The sequence below is a fragment of the Pleurodeles waltl genome, chromosome 5 (assembly GCF_031143425.1).
Source record: "Pleurodeles waltl isolate 20211129_DDA chromosome 5, aPleWal1.hap1.20221129, whole genome shotgun sequence".
Taxonomy (NCBI): Eukaryota; Metazoa; Chordata; class Amphibia; order Caudata; family Salamandridae; genus Pleurodeles; species Pleurodeles waltl.
Window position 1 is genome coordinate 227624197 of NC_090444.1, and position 13298 is coordinate 227637494.

A 13298-nucleotide genomic window follows, 5' to 3' on the forward strand; every position below is an offset into this window, starting at 1 on the left:
CTTGAGGGATCATCCAATGTGCTTGTGCCATGAAAGTGTCTTTCTTGCTGTGAAATGGACACTTAGCTTGATAAGGTATTCACCTACTATAGATGTGTGCGTGTAAGTGTAGCTACATGTTCTGTATGGACACTTAGGTGATGTAATTGTGAGTAATCAAGGATTTGTTGGGTCACACACTGTTGGCAGCCACTTAAACACTCTCCCTTGCACCAATTTATTTTTACACCAGGGATGATTGCAACCTAGTATCCATGAACATGTCACCCACCTGGGCAGTCACTTCATTTGGTCATACTGATTGCTAATTGTAGAACTTCATGCATGTGACCATGGGATACTACTTGCTACTTCAGATGCACCTACGGTTCACATATACATTTGCGCTTGGCATGTATTGTATTTGTCATGGGTCTATTGCATACACTTCCAATTTGAGAATTTGATAGGTTTATTGGGGCGGCACATCCACCATAGTCTATTGTGTCAGATCAAGAAAAGACATACGATAAGCTGGATGCGGGAACTGAATTTATTTACAAGTGGACATAGGAGCAAAGTGCAAGTGGCAGTGGCACATCCACCATAGTCTACTGCATCAGATCAAGAAAAGACATACGATAAGCTGGTTGCGGGAACTGAATTTATTTACAAGTGGACATAGGAGCAAAGTGCAAGTGGCAGTCCTGAGAGTAACAACATGAGCTCTTAGTCACGTCAAAATTGCCACCAGGCAGGAAACTGGCCATTTGGCAGGCCATCGTGGAGAAGGTTAACAGCGTGGGACAAGTGAAGAGGAGCGTCACTGACTGCAAGAAGCACAGGCATGATTAGAAGCGTTATACTAAGGAGAAACTGGCCAAGAACCTGAGGACAACAATGCAGCCCAGAGGAGGGTGCCCAGCACCTCAGGAGGAGCTGGATGCCCTGGAGGAGCAGGTGGTAGCTGTCATTCCACACAAGTTGGTGGCTGGAGTCATCAAAACGGTAAGTCACACAATACAAAGTATAAAACAGGGGGGCCCAATCAAAAGCTGATGGTGCAGGGCAGCAATGCAAGTCACCTTGCTGCACTGCTCTGTGCCACATGGTAAGGGGAGATTTGGCCTTTACCAACTAGATAACATGCATTACTGTCCTCTCCCTCTGTGCTATGCACACTGGGCAGTCTAGCGCCAAACCCAAGCACCCTTGCACCATGTTCCTAGGAGACCTGCGTCACATACAGGATTGTCCCTGTGCAGGAAGGGACACCCTCCTGCACAAAAACAATTATGTCTGTCTTTGTCCTCTTCCTATGTGTGCTGCAGAATGGAGCACACATACAAAAAGGAAAAAACAAGGAGAATAAAACATATCATTCTTTGTTACGGCTCCTCTGGATAATTAGCCGCATTTCCCAATTCGCAGAACCTTGTTAATCAGAGAATACAAAACCTATGAGTCTTGCATTGGAAAACCCACTGCAATGCTCATGGTATGGCCCTTTGATGAAGAGTGAGGCAATGCAGTAACTTGTGCGACCTTGCCTTACTCCATATCTACAAGGCCAGAACAAGTCATGCAAAGTTGCCTTTTGTGGCCCTGTAGAAATGGGTCTGCAGCTTGCTTCGTTGGTGGGTCACAAAAAGTGATGGACCAGCAGTGGAAGCTGCATGAAAATATGCACCATGGACTGGAACAAGACATTATGCACAGACACCTGAACCCTATACAAGGTGAGGGGAAAAATGCAGGCCACCTTCCAATGAAAGCAAGGGCATGTGCTTGTCAAAGGAGAAACAGCTCACTTCAGAGGGGTATCAGGTGTGTGGTATCCGAAATATCAACAAATGTAAACATGCCAAGAACCACATGTACTTTAACTGTCATGACAATAAATAGCACAAAGCTGCTCTGACGTGTGTGGTGAAACCACACAGGTGTCATTTGCCATGGTAGGGACCACCAGAACTCATGCCATGTACCAAATCTGATTGGGTCAGGGTTAATGCAAGTGATGCACATCAGAGGACCATGTGTGTTGAAAATAAAGCTGATGTGTTGCCCTGGTGGGTCCATGGGGGTGCAGTACATTGAAAGTGCTGGCTGAGTAGGTTGAACTGCCACTGTGGCTGAATGGGGAGACATTGCATAGCAAGGAGATCTGAATGGATGTGTGTACTGCAAGGTACCCAGACCAGTACAAATGCACTGCTGTGTCTGACAGTATCACACTTGTGTTGCAGCTGGGAAGGGATGACAGAGAAGAGCCCATTGGGGTACAACATCCTACATATGATGTGGTCCTGGGTGAAGATCTAGCATGTGGCAGGAGGACGTCTGAAGGGAAAATGTCTCACCAGGTCACATATGTCTCATATGGAGGGCAGGGAATAGGGATCTTTCAAGGGACATGAAAAACTAGTCCACCACCACAAAGGGCAGGAGTCAGCAATGTTCGGAGACTGAGGTGGATGTGCCCAGTCATGTACCAAACCTGGGTAGCTACATGTCACCAATTCAAGCACTACTACCATTTGGGGTACAGCTTGATCCATAGATCTCAATAACAGCCAGACATGTTAGTACATTGGACATGGTCATACATATTGTTGGTGTTGTAGGCACATGAGAGTCAATGTATGATCTGGGTTACGTCACTGTATGGCAGTAAGTTGAGTCCCTGGGCCCAAATGAGGCATTGCACAGAAGGCATGTACATGAATACGTGAGTTGTCAGCAACGGGGGTGAGCGTCATTGCTAGCAACCTACCTAGTGTGACAGTGACCATAGCCTCAGATTTAGTACACAGTGCCAATTGTCCACAATGATGGAGCCAAAAGGGTATCTAGTCTTTTCAGATGAGGAGACAGATATAGGTAATACATGGTAAGTACATTCCCTCACATATTCCTGCAGCCGATCAAGGTTTTCTTTGTGTGCAGAGTTGTGCAAGATAAGTGTTAGAAAATCAACCCGTACTCACCTCAGTAATCAAAATTGCATTCTTCTCATCACTGAAGTTGCATTTCCTTCTCCTCTTTCCCTGGGAGTCTGTCTGGACATCCTGGCTAGTGCTGGGGTTGTTATCCTGGTTGCTGCTGCCTGCTCCATGGCTGCCTTTTGTGAAGTGTACCATTTTCTTTCAAGAACCATCAATTTTAGCACTTTTTTTGACACATTCTGCCCTCAGAAGTGACGCAGTGCCGATTTGTGGCACTTTAAGTGCCCTAAGTCAGCCCTGCATCACTTCTGCAGCAAGAGCGTCAGATTTCCCTTCGACATAGCGCACATTCATGCATCTGTTTTTTGACGCATGCTGGATCCTTATGCCATGGTGCGACGTATTGCAAATACAGCACATCCAAGGCATAGGATTCTGTTGTACCAAAGCACAAGTTATTTGGACGCATTGGTGCTGTAATGCAGCGATGTGTCAGTTCTTGTAAGTAAGGCCCCTTGTTTCTAGTCCCTTGGGAGTGTACCCGACTCTAATCCTTGTACCGACTCTAACCTTAGGAGTGCCAGTAACTCCAATCTATGTTGCTAGTTTCACCTTGAGAGTGCCATAGACTCCAATCAGTATTTCAAATTCTTTCTCGAGAGTCTGAGAAGATTCTCAGCCGAGTACCTGGTTATTCTGCTCTTATGCTGTGATTATGAAGAAATCTGTAAGTGTTGATTATTGAAGCATTGCACTGTAAGTAGTGTAGAGGCTTGATGTATTGATGGTAATTGCCTCTTCTTATTGATCCCAGTGTATTGCATCTTCCCAAAAGCAGAGATGCTTGTCCCATAAACGTTAACCCTCGCATACCCGGAGGTTCCCAGGAGTGACAATCCTGTTAAGCAGAGTAGTACCCTTGCTGAGCAGAACCTGTACTGCAAGTGTTCTCTTTCTTATTTTGTCCTTTCCCGAATCACCTGCTGGAAGCCGGCAGATCAAGGCATGCCATTCCTGAGTCCAGCTTCTTCCTGAGAGGAAGTGGAGATCCAGCATCAGCTCCAGGGTCATCCCCGCAGATGGAACCAGGTCAGTGCATGACAGTACACTGTTCCACTGTATGCAACTCTACTGTACGCCACTCAACTGTATGCTATTCCACTCTACCCCACTCTACTGTACGCCACTCCAATTTACACCACTCCACAGTACACCATTCTTCGCTATTCCACTTTGCACCACTCCACTGTATGCAACTCCACTCTACGCTGTTCCGCAATATGTTACTTCACTCTATGACACTCCACTGAATGCCACTTCATTATATACCACTCCACTCTACGCTACTCCACTGCATGCCACTCTACTGTACACAACTCCACTCTACGTCACTCCACTGTACGCAACTCCACTCTACGCCAATCCACTCTAAAGTATTTCACACTACCCCACTCCACTGTACACCACTCCAGTCTATGCCACTCCACTGTATGCCACTCCACTGTACACTACTCCACTCTACGTTATTCCACTCTATGCCACTCCACTGTCCGGCACTCAACTCTACCCTATTGCACTGTATCCTAACCATCTCTACGCCATTCCACTCTACTGTCTCCTGTCTCAAACTCTGGTTTGAGCCTTTAGGAGACAGGGCTGGACTCTTTGGTTTTAAATCTATCCCTATAGAGGAACTAACCCCTCTATTAGCATCTGTTAAATCTGGGGCCCTTGCAGACCCTGCCTTTAACGGCCATCTTGGAGCAGGGGATGAAGGTACTGGCACCCGTGTTATGTGATCTGCTTAACTACTCATTAAGGTCTGGTCAGATTTCCCAGTCTGGAAAACACATCACCATATTGCCACTTCTTAATAAGCCACTCGTTGACCCCACAAAATCAGAAAATTTTAGACTTGGTTTGTTACTTCCCTTTGTTTCCAAGGTGGCTGAAAAATGTGAAAACCATCAACTTTCTACTTTTATTGAGGTGAGAGATCTTTCGCAAGTGGGTTTTCGGCCACAGTACAGCACTGAGTCTGTAATTTTATTTACCTCAGAGACCACACGGTAGGCTGTGGACAGAGGAGACACAACAACACTGTTGTTGCTGGACATCAGTGCGGCCCTTGAAAGTGTCCCACAGCCTTCTACTTGAAAGAATTGTAGTACTGGTGATAGGGCTTTGTTGTGGTTTGCCTCCTTTCTTCAGTACCACACCTTTCAGGAGGCTCAAGGACCTTGTTGCTTCAAGGTCTTTCCACTGTGGCAGGGGGTACCTCAGGGATCTTCTTTGAGCCCTACTCTTTCAATCTGTATATGCGCCCCCTAACCGATATCATTGAGTGTTACGGCTTTAACATCATATTGTATACCGATACTACACAGCTGATTATCGCTCTTTCTCAGGACGCTGACACAGCGGCTCTTCTAAGATCTTGCCTGTCAGAGGTCGCTGAGTGGATGAACCTCAGTTGCCTCAAGTTGAATGCCGGAGAAACTGAGGTTCTCATCCTCAGCACTCCTAAACTCTAATTTTCTAAAACCTTGTTTGACCCTGTCAAGTGTCTTTGGCAAGTAGTGCACTCAAGTGGCCCTTCACTTGCTTTCTTAATAATGTTTTGCTTGCCTCTCAGTTTTGAGGTACACATTGGAGGCTCTCTCCAGCTAATTCTCTCAAAATTCGATTTTTTTGTGTTTCCTTCAATCTCACTAGCCCTTCAAAACTTTCTTGCATGCTTTCCCTTCATCATGACCGTTTTTCCTAACCCTCATTTCCGTGCCTGTTACTGTTCTTTATTTTTGTTTTGCAGTAACAACAGGGATATGATGGTCACGGATCATCTACACCAGCTACTGCACTTCCTGCAGATCTACTTAGATAACATGGCAGGGGGTCTCTGAGCACTGTTAGAAGGAGGAGTGCTTTCATCACTGCTCTCACCACAGAGACAGAGTACTCTGACAACCATTTTCCCGTGCGATCTGTGAGGGGAAATATTGTCCCTTTCTTTGCTGGCTGTACTCAGGATGGGAGTCCATTATGACTGATCACTGGGAATGAATTATTGATGACTAATGCTGTTATTTTCTCATTTCAGGATAGATCTCATACAAGAACTCACAAAATCGAGCACAGACATTAGGAAAAAAAAACTATTACCAGCATTCGGAACGATTCACTTCATTGAAATGTTCCTCAAAAAAACAGAATGTGTAGCATTGGGTCTGATTTATGAAAAGTTAGAGCCGCCTTTACGTCAAAAGCGGCGCAAACTTACTTACAAAATATAATTATATTTTTGTTAGATTGCGCCGCTTTTGCGTCAAAAAATGACATAAAGGCGGCGCTAACCTTTCATAAATCAGGCCCCTGTTCTGTTGTAAAGTGCGCTAATGACCGTAAGCCAGGCTCATGCTATAAAAATGTATTTAGCTTATCATTGTAGTGAACCTCAGCATGCATTTCTCACATGCTAAAAGGAAAACGCAATTTTAAGCTTATAGTTTGAAGGATGGGAATTCACAAGTTTTAGATACACTATCCGAATTGTGGCATCAGCTCACCATGGAAACTGGAAGAAGAGAAGGGTATCAGTAAGAGAGGCGAACAGTCTTAACAGATGGAATAAAAGATATGGCAAGTTTTGTATAGCACCATATCCGGAACTGTAACATAATTTAGATAACTGATAGCAATAAGTTGCAAAACCGGGCAAAAACATCTACTTAATCATGAATATATTTCATGCATTGGTCCAGGTACACATGAGAAGTTTCTCAGTAACTTTTTTAATTCAGAAACATTGATTCCTAGAATAGGGCCTTTCTGTACATAGGAGCCCCCGACCCACCTCCCAACTACAAATCAGGCCGATTCACAGATTATGAATCAAAAATGTATATATCTGAATTTTGACGCATGCACATTGCAATTAGGAATGACACACTATACCCAATTATGGAACATAGGGGCATATTTATACTCCGTTTGCGCCGGAATTGCGTCGTTTTTTTTGACGCAATTTCGACGCAAAACTAACTCCATATTTATACTTTGGCGTTAGACGCGTCTAGCGCCAAAGTCCATGGAGTTTGCGTCATTTTTTAGCGTGGACACCTACTTTGCGTTAATTATATGCAAGGTAGGAGTTCCCGTCTAAAAAATCGACTCTGAGGCATGTGCGTCGGATTTATACTCCTGGGCAAAATTCACGCCCGGGAGTGGGCGGGTAAAAAAAAATGACGTACGGCCGCTTTTGCGCCGTTTTTTAGCGCCTGCAAAAGGCAGGCGTTAAGGGACCTGTGGGCTCTGAAGGAGCCCAGAGGTGCCCTCCCATGCCCCCAGGGACACCCCCTGTCACCCTTGCCCACCCCAGGAGGACACCCATGGCTGGAGGTGCCCATCCCAGGGACATTAAGGTAAGTTCAGGTAAGTATATATTTTTATTTTTTTTTGTAGCATAGGGGGGCCTGATTTGTGCCCCCCTACATGCCACTATGCCCAATGACCATGCCCAGGGGACAGAAGTCCCCTGGGCATGGCCATTGGGCAAGGGGGCATGACCCCTGTCTTTGCTAAGACAGGAGTCATTTCTATGGGGGTTGGGAGTGAAAAAAAATGGCGCAAATCGGATTGAGGCGAAAAAATTGCCTCAACCTGACTTGCCCCATTTCTTGACGCCCAAGCCCCATATCCCCCTACGCCGGCGCTGCCTGGTGTACGTCGTTTTTTTTAACGCACACCAGACTGCGCCGGCGGCTAACGCCGGCTAACGTCATTCAATAAATACGGCGCCCGCATGGTGCTTCAGAATGGCGTTAGCCGGCGCAAATTTTTTTGACGCAAAACTGCGTTGGCGCAGTTTTGCGTCAAAAAGTATAAATATGGGCCATAGTTGCAGAGGAAGTCACTGACTACTTCCAAGAACTAGTACATGCACCAAGAGGTGTCTAGAAGAGCAAAGAAGGCGAGGACAGGACCTGAAAACTTTACAACAGTAGGTTTTTAGATTACATTTTGACCACTGTAGAAATTTTCATTTTATTCTCGTTTGTTCGTAATATGCATTTGTGCTGTTTTAATTGTCTTCTGTGTTGTTATTTTAGATGTACGGACCAACTGGGTACATATGTTGAAATAAACACGTTTTAGTTAAAGGTCCTTTTTCTTAGTGTAGTTTGTGCATGTGATATTGAGAAAAATGAAAAAGGTTTGTTAATCATCATGGTGTTCTTGGATCGCTGTTTGAGGACTGTTAGTAATCCAAAAACACTGACACCAGTTGAACTATGGAATAGGTGGGGATCTGTGAGATCACAAAAACCTGTCGTTTACATTCAAGCACTGGTGCATGAACTAAGTTCACTTGTGTCACCCATAGGTGTGAAAAAAAACCCTCTAGAGCTGAGCCAAAGACTCAGTTTACGCAACAGTATAAACATCCAGGCACAGATTTATGGGCTTCAGGCACATGGCAGCACAGTAAGTCATCTTGCTTTGCTGCCCTGCATCAAAAGGAAAGGGCAGAAATGCACTGTATTTATGCAATACAGTGCATTCCTGTACTTTCACAGTGCAATGGTGACAATTTGGCAGCCTAGTACCAATTCAGGCCTCCGTGCACCATGGTTCAAGGACGTCTACGTGGTAGGCAGAATTTTTTTGCACCTTCCTGCACAAAAAAAACCATAATGTAAGGCTTTTTCCTCTTTCCCTGTGTGCTGCAAAATGCAGCACACATGGAAAGAGGAAAAACCGATGAGAAGTAAAGATATTTTTCCTCTTTGTGCCTCCACTTGGTAGGTGTAAGATTGTGTCACATCCCCAGGTTTACAGGCTCTTGTAAATCTGGGGATGCATCAAAACCCATGGGTGTTGCATGGGAACACCTACTGAAATGCCCATGGAATGCCTCCCTCTGCAGAGTAAGGCAACGCAGCTATCTGACCTGCAGTGCTTCACTCCATATATATGAGGTCATTTAAAGCCACGCAAAGTGGCTTTGTGTGGCCTCATAGATATGGTTGAAAGGTTTACGCCACTGCTGCATCACTAAGAGAGATGCAACTGTGGCGCAAGCGTCTCATAAATATGCCCCCCATAGTCTAAAATCTATTAGAACATTGGAACGTTCGTATCTCCATTGCAGACATTGGAGTGCTCTGGGCTTTTACTGGCCAATAAAAACCCAGAGCCAACGTTCCAATGTTCTCTTTGTTCACAGCAACAGCTGTGAACAAAGCCTCACGGAGCCCGAGGAATCCCCTCGGGCTTTCTGAGGTACTTGTTTTATTTAATAGAACTTTCTGCCCCCAAGTGGCGAGCCGAAGGTGAGGGCCTTTAACAAGGGAGAGGGCCTTTAATGGCCGGTAGAGCCTGCTACGGCAGGTTATAAGGCTATAATATGACATGATGATCGCCCTTTGTGATGTGAACTGATGTAGAGTATAGATGTGAAATGTAAGTTCCACAGCACTCTGCCATGACCCTTCCTCTCCATTCACATAGATCCTAGCAACCTCCCAGCACATGAGGTCACTGTTGTGAAGAGGATCACAGCCAAATAGTAGGGACAAATAGGACTGCAGGAGTGCCTAGAATGGTGACACTGCAAGGAGTGCCTAGGTCTGTGACTGCAACATATTAGCAGTTACCAAAATTAGCCCAGGAAACTTCCCCACTCAACATCCTTGTCATGGGAACCAGCTGCCATTTACACTACCTCAGGCCACAAAACAAACTGTGGCACCAACCCAACAACAGCAGTCTGTAGTTTTAAAACTTAGGGCCAACATGAAGGGACAGATAGAACAGATACCAGAACATGATGTGCTACCTCATCAGCTAGAGAATTTGGGCTGCTGGAGAGGGCATGTAACGACTGTAGCAAGAGCAGCACAGATCCACATATATGTTAGGTAAAAAGTAGGGTGATTTAAGCACGAGTGTCAATAAAGGTTTTGAGACCCAGTCGCATAGGGTGAGCGAGGTGTGGCAGTCAGTTACTGCTCTGTGGAGGACTGTACAGACTGATTCAGTGGCACGCAGGCATCGGCATCACCAATGTCAGACTGACAACTGCTTATATAGCTTTGGTAGATATACTTATGGAATGGCCACTACTACATCAAACCTGTGCTGAGGCACATATGGAGTTACTGCACAGTAACGGGGTTGTGTACAGGGACACTGTGCAGGTCCCAACTGTACTTGAGGGACTCCAGCCCTCCAATGCTCAAATCAGTTATTTCTTGTCAGCAGTGAGATTTCACGCTTTTGGTAGTAGATATGTGGCGGAGGGTGCAACAGTAACGTGACAGAGGTCAGGATGGGGAAATTGCAAGCATTGGTGGAAGAAGAGAGGCACAACCTATAATTAAGTATGGTTAAGTAACTGGTTTCATGGTATTGTAATCATCATCATCATTAATTTGTTTATTTCGGATTCAAAATCCATTAAGCACAAATAACTTTTTATAAAACATTACATGCTGGCAACGGTAATAATGAGCTCAACAAAAACTCATGCGAGCAGAAAAAAAGACTAAGGGCCTCATTTAGAATTCGGCAGAGGGGTTACTACATCACAAATGTGACGGATATCCTGTCCGCCGCATTACAATTTCCATAGGCTATAATGGAATTGTAATAGGGCGGACGGGATATCTGTCACATTTGGGAGGGAGTAACCCCCTCTGCCAAACTCTAAATTAGGCCCTAAGTAACCTTAAAAAAACACACGAACAATCAAAGTGCTATAGATGCAACTGTGCAAAGAAGCATAAAGACACATCCTGCAAAGACACCGTTAAGCTCAACAAGAGTTCTTACAAAGGAAAGTTCAGCTCATTACCTGGGATAAAACATGTGAACATCAGAAATGGTTTCAAATGCATGAGCGTTAGCTATGAAAGGTGCACTTCAAAAGTTTAAAATAATGTTTCTATAATGCGGTGTAAAATAGGATAACAATCATACAATAGATTTCGTTACACATTAGAGATTGACATCAGAATCTAAACATTTCTTGTCTTTATTCTATGAGGAAAATAAAAATTTTGCAACACCAATAACAATTGCTTTGTTAAGGTCAGATCTCAAAATTCTTAGCGCGATTTCGCATTGTCTGATTCCCCACTTGTAAGGGGAATTGAATAAGTATAGCAAAAAAAATGACATGAGGTTTCAGTCTCAGAATGACATGGTGGACATAAAGTGTTAGTGCAATATCTGTCACCCAAGCGGATGTGAAAGCTATTAATAGTCAAAATCTCATATCTAAATTTGATGTATAGCCGCTTGTTTAGTGGATGGGGGATCTTACCCAAGAAAGATTCATACAGGGGAGTGACTTAGGAATCTGTCCATCAAGCTACCCGACTTCCAACTGGATAGTTTCTACTCCCAAAAAAGAGTCTTTAATTTCTCTTTGAGCTCTAACTTTGACACTAGACTGGCATCTATGATTGAAGATGACTAGTGCTGTTATTTTCTTATTAGTGGGGTGGTCTGATAGCAGAACCCATAAAACCAAGCTCACAAGATATGGCCTGGTGGCTACAGATGCTGACTTTTATGACATGGAGTGAGGTTCTAATCCTTGCTCAGCATTCTGGGTGATTCACTTCAGTTAAATATTCCTGAAAAAAAGAATGGTTAAGGTAAACTTATTCTGTTGTAAAGTGCGCTAACGGCCTTGGGCCATGTCATGCTATAAAAATGTATTTAAATTATCTTGTAGTGAACCTCCGCACACATTTCTCACATACTAAAAGGAATCGCAGTTTCAAGCTTATAGTTTGCAGGATTTAGATACACTGCCCAAATTGTGGCATCAGCTCACCATGGAAACTGGAAGAAGAGGAGACTGACAGCCTTAGTTTGGTCTTCCCCCATCTTTTTTGCCTGCCTCCCTCCATTTTTCTGATGCTGTTTTTGTTGGTTTTAGGATTCTGCGCACCTTACCACTACTGACCAGTGCTAAAGTGCATGTGCTCTCTCCCCTAAACATGGTAACATGGTAACATTGGCTCCTACCTAATTGTATATTTATTTACCTTTAAGTCCCTAGTAAAGTGCACTAGAGGTGCCCAGAGCCTGTAAATGCTGCCAGTGGGCCTGCAGTACTGATTGTGCCACCGCTGTAAGTAGCCCCTTAACCATGTCTCAGATCTACCATTGCAAGGCATGTGTCTGCAGTTTCACTGCCACTTCAACTTGGCATTTAAAACTACTTGCCAAGCTGTAAACTCCCCTTTTTCTACATATATCACCCCTAAGGTAATCCCTAGGTAACCCATAGGGCAGGGTGCTATGTATGTAAAAGGCAGGACATGTACTTATGTGTTTTACATGTCCTGGTAGTGAAAAACTCACAAATGTGTTTCACACTACTGTGAGGCCTGCTCCTCTCATAGGCCATCATTAGAACTGCCCTTATATACTTTTAACTGGTAGCCTCTGACTGAAAGGAGTAGCCTTGCCATGTTTAGCATGGCCAGAATGGTAATGGAAAATTCTACTTATTGTGAAGTTGGATTTAACATTACTATTTTTGAAATGCCACTTTTAGAAAGTGGGCATTCCCCTGCACTTACTGCCTTCTGTGCCTTACAGCCAGTCTCCAATCCACATCTGGGCTGTGCTGGTTGACAGCTCTCCTTGTGCATTCTACACATACAGGCAAAAACCCAGGACACTCAGTCACATCTGCATTCATCTGCATACTGAATGAGTCTCCCTAGCCAGGAAGGGTGGAGGGGCTCTCACTTACACCTCAAAGGCCAGTGGTTCGACCCTACACAAAGGACTGATAACCCCCACAGTAATCCTGGCAGACAGGACTGGGTTGAAAGGGAATCGTGTGCACTTCTAAACCACTCTTTGAAGTTTCCCCCACTTCAAAGGCATTTTTGGGTATATATACTGGATCTGTAACCTTCCAAAATCAGACACTTCTGGATCTACAACTGGACTCTGTCAGAGGGACCGCCTGGCTGCCGAAAGGACTAATCTGAACTGCTTTGAATGACTGGTGCCCTGCTTGTTGTCCTGCTGCCTGCTGGCCCCTGACTCTGCTGGAAGAACTCTGCCTTCCCCACCAGTGCTCTCCAAGGGCTTTGATTGAGCTTGTCTCCTGTTCTGAAGTCTCAGGGCCAACAAAGACTTCATTTACTAGCTCCTTGCTAGTTCACCGACTTTAGCAACTCCAGAACCGGCACCGCTGTCTGATGCCGCACCACTGCCTGCTCCGACTTCGTGGTCCTTACTGAACGATACAACCACAGCTTGCAGCGTAAGCCTGAGGTCGCCAGCGATGCTGCTGAAGTCCCACAGTGTGATTGCGACACTGGAAAGTCAATACATCGC